The sequence below is a fragment of the Ovis aries genome, chromosome 13 (assembly GCF_016772045.2).
Source record: "Ovis aries strain OAR_USU_Benz2616 breed Rambouillet chromosome 13, ARS-UI_Ramb_v3.0, whole genome shotgun sequence".
NCBI lineage: Eukaryota > Metazoa > Chordata > Mammalia > Artiodactyla > Bovidae > Ovis > Ovis aries.
The window spans coordinates 64,144,358-64,151,704 of NC_056066.1; positions in this window are offsets into that span (position 1 = coordinate 64,144,358).

Consider the following 7,347-nt stretch of genomic DNA (forward strand, 5'->3'; position numbering starts at 1 on the left):
GCACATGCTATAACATTGCAGACATTGAAAACATTATGCTAAGTGAGATACTGTTGCTACTGCTGCTAAGTTGCTTCAGTCGTGTCTGACTCTGCGCGACCCCACAGACGGCAGCCCACTAGGCTCCCCCGTCCCTGGGATTCTCCAGGCAAGAACACTGGAGTGGGTTGCCATTTCCTTCTCCAATGCATGAAAGTGAAAAGTGAAAGTGAAGTCTCTCAGTCGTGTCTGACTCCTATCGACCCCATGGACTGCAGCCTACCAGGCTCCTCCATCCATGGGATTTTCCAGGCAAGAGTACTGGAGTGGGGTGCCATTGCTCTCTCCGTAAGTGAGATAATTCAGTCACAAAAGATCAACTACTATGTGATTCCTCATACGAGGAAACTGAAAAAGAAAGCTGAAACTGTTGGTGGCTTAGTCATGTCCAGCTCTTTGTAGCCTTCCAGGCTCCTCTGTCCATGGGATTTCCCAGCAAGAATATTGGAGTGGGTTGCCATTTCCTTCTCCAGGGGATCTTTCTGATCCAGGAATCAAACCCGGGTCTCCTGCATTACAGGCAGATGCTTCACTGACTGAGCTACAAGGGAAGCCCCTATTAGCTGTGTGACTTCAGGTAAATCCAGAGTTCTTATCTTACGGATGATACAGCTTGGACCAAAAGGAGAAAAATGACTCGTCCCAGAGGGTCCAAAGTATTTTTTCCCTTTGTTTTTAAATCCTTACATGGTTTTTGTTCCCAAAAGACTATAAGCTCTATTTTTGTAGTATCATAATATAATTTAACATTTTTGTGCTACAATTGCCTCATCTGTAAGGTGCAGATAATAAGGGTGCCTTACAGGATCAGACGGTAAAGAATCTGCCTGCAATGCAGGAGACCCAGGTTAAATCCCTGGGTGGGGAAGATCCCCTGGAGAACGGAACGGCTACCCGCTCTAGTACTCTTTCCCGGAGAATCCCACGGAGAGAGGAGCCTGGTGGGCTACAGTCCATGGGCTCACAAAGAGTCGGACTCAACTGAGTGACTTTCAGTTCAGTCCGGTTCATTCACTCAGTTGTCTGACTCTGCGAACCCAGGGACTGCAGCATGCCAGGCTTCCCTGTCCATCACCAACCCCCAGAGCTTACTCAAACTCGTGTCCATAGTGTTGATGATGCCATCCAACCGTCTCATCCTCTGTTGTCCCCTTCTCCTCTTGCCTTCAATCTTTCCCAGCATCAGGGTCTTTTCCAGTGAGTCGGTTGTTTACATCAGATGGCCAAAGTATTGGAGTTTCAGCTTCAGCATCAGTCCTTCCAATGAATATTCAGGACTGATTTCTTTTAGGATGAACTAGTTGGATCTCCTTGCTGTCCAAGGGACTCTCAAGAGTCTTCTCCAACACCACAGTTCAAAAGCACCACTTCACTTTTCACTTCACTTCAAAATGAATTAGTAGATACAAAATGTTTAGAAGAGTGACTAGCACTTATGATAGCCTCAATAAGCAACAGACTACCTGAGGCCACTGAAGAGGTTATCAGGCTGTTTCACAGAATTCTCTGAGCAAGAAAAGCAGTCCTGAGACATCCAGGACTGTTCTGGATTCAGATTTAGATAAAAAGAAACTGTTAGATGCTCAGTCATGTCCAATTCTTTGTGACCCATGAACTGTATGTTGGCTGCCAGGCTCCTCTGTCCATGGAATTCTCCAGCCAAGAATACTGAAGTGGATTGCCATTTCCTTTTCCAGAGGATCTTCCTGACCCAGGGATCAAAACTGGATCTCCTGCACTGCAGACAGATTCTTTACTGTTTGACCCACCAAGGAAGTCCAGTAGATAAAGAGAAAGTTCAGTTCAGTTCAGTTCAGTCGCTCAGTCGTGTCTGACTCTTTGCAACCCCATGAATCGCAGCACGCCAGGCCTCCCTGTTCATCACCATCTAATTAATTATTCTTTGATGTGAACAATTTGGCCTTTTTTAAAATTGGATGATAGTTGTTTTACAATGTTGTGTTAGTTTCTGCTGTACAACTACATGAATCGGCTATAAGTATACATATCTGCCCTCCCTTTTGAGCCTCCCTCCCACACCACCATCCCACCCATCTAGGTCATCACAGAGCCCGGAGCTGAGCTCCCTTTGTTATACAGCAGCTTCCCACCAGGTATCTATTTTACACTTTGTAGGGTATATATGTCAGTGCTAATCTCTCAGTTTGTCCCATTCTCTCCTTCCCACTCTGTGACCACAAGTCTGTTCTTTACGTCTGCATCTCTATTTTTCCCCTGCAAATAAGTTCATCAGTACCACTTTATTAGATTCCATATATATGTGTTAGGGCTTCCCTCGTAGCTCAGTCGGTCAAGAATCTGCCTGCAGTGCAAGAGACTTGGGTTCAATTCCTGGGTCAGAAATGTACCCTAGAGAAGGAAATGGCAACCCACTCCAGTATTCTTGCCTGGAGAATTCCATGGACAGAGGAGCCCAGCAGGCTACATAGTCTGTGGAGTTGCAAGGATCGGACATGACTTAGCGACCAAACCACAACCACCGCATATATATTTCTTTCTGACTAACTTTGATTGGCATTTTTTGAACATTTATTTTCATGTTTGTCTGATGGGCTTAAGCTTTGCAGTGGTAAGAACAGCATCAAACAGGAAAAAAAAAAAAAAAAGAAGACTAAAGCCTACTAGAGAGCATCAACATGCTACTGTCTGTGGGATTCATCACGATGGTGCCAAATGGCAAGGTTATCACATTTGGTTAGGCAAGCTGTGTCTTACTGGAGGACATCACATGTAAATGGATGCCACTCACTGGTACACACTGTAAAGTATACCTTTATTGTGGTAATTTACCAGTAGATGGCAGTAATGTGCCTTATTACAAAATCAGTTCAGTTTTCAGACAATAGGAAATAGTGTCTTGAAGAGGGATAAAAATTTTGAAAAATAGAATACACAATCGAAAAAAATGAAAGAGTATCAAGAAGAGACCAAAAAAAAAGGAGAAATATTTAGGGCTTATAAAACCTGATTTCAAAAATATTCTGACTATTTTAAACATTATATTAGCATATAACATAAAGACATGAAAATACACAACTTATAAGTGTAATGATGATTTTCCACAAAATGGACACACACATCCTGTTCAGTTCAGTCGCTCAGCCGTGTCTGACTCTTTGCAACCCCATGGACTGCAGCTTGCCAGGCCTCCCTGTCCATCACCAATTCCTGGAGTTTACCCAAACTTTTGTCCATTGAGTCAGTGATGCCATCCAACCACCTCATCCTCTGTTGTCCCCTTCTCCCCCCACCTTCAATCTTTCCCAGCATCAGGGTCTTTTCCAATGAGTCAGTTCTATGCATCAGGTGGCCAAAGTATTGGAGTTTCAGCTTCAACATCAGTCCTTCCAATGAACACTCAGGACTGATCTCCTTTAGGATGGACTGGTTGGATCTCCTTGCTGTCCAAGGGACTCTCAAAAATCTTCTTCAACACTGCAATCCAAAAGCATCAATTCTTCAGTGCTCAGCTTTCTTTATAGTCCAACTCTCACACCCATATATGACTACTAGAAAAACCATACCTCTGATTAGACGGACCTTTGTTGGCAAAGTAATATCTCTGCTTTTTAATATGCTGTTTAGATTGTTCATAACTTTCCTTCCAAGGAGGAAGCGTCTTTTAATTTCATGGGTGCAGTCACCATCTGCAGTGATTTTGGAGCGCCCCAAAATAAAGTCTGCCACTGTGTCCACTGTTTCCCCATCTATTTCTCATGAAGTGATGGGACCGGATGTCCAACCAACATCCAAATCAAGAAACAGAACATTTGAGCCCCACAAAAGCTCCTTCGTTCTCCTTTTCCACCCCTCTGAGGGTAAATAGTACTCTGACTTTTAACTTCATAGATTAGGTTTATCAGGTATTAAATTTTATGTAAATGGAAGCATATAAAATGTGCTCTTCTGAGTCTGCCTTCTTTTGCTCAATTTTGTGTTTTTGAGATTCTTCTATATTGTTGCAAGTAGTTGTAGTTGGTTCCATTTCATTGCTACATATAGTTCCTTATTTTAATTTGTCACAGTTTATCCGTTCTACTGATGATGAGCATTTCAGTTTTCACTGTAGGTCAACTTTTAATAGTACTACTATGAACCTTCTTGCCTATGTATTTGAGTAGACACATGTATAATTTTTGCTAGATTTATACCTAGGACTATGATTGCTCGGTCCAAGAGAAATATCAGTTACCTCAGATATGCAGATGACATCATCCTTATGGCAGAAAGTGAAGAGGAACTAAAGAGCCTCTTGATGAAAATGAAAGTGGAGAGTGAAAAAGCTGGCTTAAAACTTAATGTTCAAAAAATGAAGATCATGGCATCCAGTCCCATCACTTCATGGCAAATAGATGGAAAAACAATGGAAACAGTGAGACTTTTCTTGGGCTCCAAAATCACTGCAGATGGTGACTGCAGCCATGAAATTAAAAGACTCTTGCTCCTTGGAAGGAAAGGTATGACAGACCAAGACAGCATATTAAAAAGCAGATATTACTTTGCTGACAAAGGTCTGTCTAGTCAAAGCTATTGTTTTTCCAGTAGTCATGTATGCATGTGAGAGTTGGGCCATAAAGAAAGCTAACCACCAAAGAACTGATGCTTTTGAACTGTGGTGTTGGAGAAGACTCTTGAGAGTCCCTTGGACAGCAAGGAGGTCAAACCAGTCAATCCTAAAGGAAATCAGTCCTGAAAACTCACTGGAAGGACTGATGCTGAAGCTGAAATTCCAATACTTTGGCCATCTGATGTGAAGAACTGACTCATTGGGAAAGACTGATGCTGGAAAGGATTGAAGGCAAGAGGAGAAGGGGACGACAGAGGATAAGATGGTTGGATGGCATCACTGACTCTATGGACATGAGTTTGAGTAAGCTCTGGGAGTTGGTGATAGACAGGGAAGCCTGGCAAGCTGCAGTCCATGGGTTGCAAAGAGTTATACACGACTGAGTGACTGAACTGAAGTGAACTGAACCAGGTATTAGTTATAGAATGTGGGATCTAGTTCCCTGTGAGGTGAAAAGTTGCTCAGTCATGTTCAACTCTTTGACTCCATGGACTATACAGTCCATGGAATTCTCCAGGCCAGGATACTGGAGTGGGTGGCCTTTCCCTTCTCCAGGGGATCTTCCCAACCCAGGGATCAAATAGGGGTCTTCTGCATTGCAGGCGGATTCTTTACCAACTGAGCTATCAGGGAAGCTGCTAGTTCCCTGACCAGGAATCAAACTCAAGCCCTCTGCATTGGGAGCACAGAGTCTTACCTCCTGAACCACCAGGGAAGTCCCCCTTATCATGTATTTGGTTGCAAACATTTTTTTCATTTTGGGGGTTGTCTTTTCACTCTCTTGACAGTGTCCTTTGATGCACAAAAATTTTAAATTTTGATGCAGTTTAGTTTACCTACTTTTTTCATCTGTTGTTTCTGCTTTTGTTTGCCATAGATCCAAAATCATGAAGATTTACTTCAGTGTTTCTTTCTAAGAGTTTTATAGTTTTAGGTCTTACATTTGGTCTTTGATCCATTATGAGTTATTTTATGTATATGCTGTGAGTTAAGGGTCAAACTTCATTCTTTTGTAAGTCAATATTTAGTTGTATCAACATAGTTTGTTGAAGAGACTATTCTTTTTCCATTGAATGATCTGGGCATCCTTGTGAAAAGTCAAGATAGATTGATCATAGGTAGATGGTTTATTTCTGAACTCTCAATTCTATTCCATTGATATATTCATCTTCCTGCTGGTAGCACAGTGTTTTGATTCCTGTAACTTTGTCGTATAGCAAGTTTTGAAGTCAGGCAGCTTCATATCTTAACTAAGAGATGAAGGAAATACCTAAGATACCCAACTTAAGAAGCAAATGGGTACATCCTAGAGTTATTTTAGGTTGGAGAGAATATTATAAAAATTCTTTAAATTTCCAAGTTTATTTTTTCTTTGTTTCATAGTCAGCTAAAGTTAGCTTGTCAGTATGAGGTAAATTTATGCTCTCTATTTTGAACTGTGGTGTTGGAGAAGACTCTTGAGAGTCCCTTGGACTGCAAGGAGATCCAACCAGTCCATCCTAAAGGAGATCAGTCTGGGTGTTCATGGGAAGGACTGATGCTGAAACTGAAACTCCAGTACTTTGGCCACCTCATGCAAAGGGCTAAGTCATTTGAAAAGACCCTGATGATGGGAAAGATTGAGGGCAGGAGGAGAAGGGGACGATCGAGGATGAGATGGTTGGATGGCATCACCGACTCAATGGACACGAGTTTGAGCAAGCTCCGGGAGTTGGTGATGGACAAGGAGGCCTGGTGTGCTGTGGTTCATGGGGTTGCAAAGAGTCGGACATGACTGAGCGACTTAACTGAACTGATGGTAGATCAAGAGAGTAAAAACTAAATAAAGTAAAAATAATTAAGAAAACAATGTCCAGGCGAACCTTGTCTGTCTTCCTTATCAGTGTTCCCAGTGCATCAGGCAGTGTATGGCACAGAGTAGACATTTAAGAAAATATTAATGAAATAAAATATGATATTTCATATACTGAGTGAGGAAGCAGACTTTCCAAGATATCAGAATCTTGCTTTGATAAATAGGAATTGTTCCACTTGACAAATCTTTTATTCAAAGCTGTCCTATCATTATTTGTATATTTAAGAAATAAAATAACCCCAAGATGCCCATGTAAGCCTCCAAAACCTGCTGCATGGAAGGTCCTGTAACATCAGTGTAGGAGAGTTGGTATGACCACAGGTGTTACTCAAGCATTTAAAGATATCAGGGCAAGGATAATCAAAGCTTCATTGGAAACCAGTTAAAATGTTTAATGAACTATGATGAATCATTATAAATTATCAGGTAAATCTATATATTTTGATATTGACATGAAAAAATGTCCATGTTATATAGGTAAGTGAAAAAAAAATGTTGTAGACACTGTGACTAACATAATCCCATTTTTACTTTCAAAAAGAACAATGAGTGACTTCCCTGGTAGTCCAGCGGTTAAGACTTCAAGCTCCCAATGCAGGCAGCCCAGTTTGATCCCTCATCAGGGAACTAGGTCCAACATGCCACAACTAAGACCCAACGCAGCCAAATAAATAAAATATTATTTAAAAAATAAATAAATAGAATGATGATGTATGTAATAGCTACAGAAAGAGTAGTTGGAGGAATATGTGAGATTTTTGGAGGGGTTGGAGGAATATGTGAGGAAGAGTGAGATTTTTGAAAAGTTGAGATTTTGAGGGCATGGATCATTTATATTATATGCTTATGAAATGTTTGATATTTG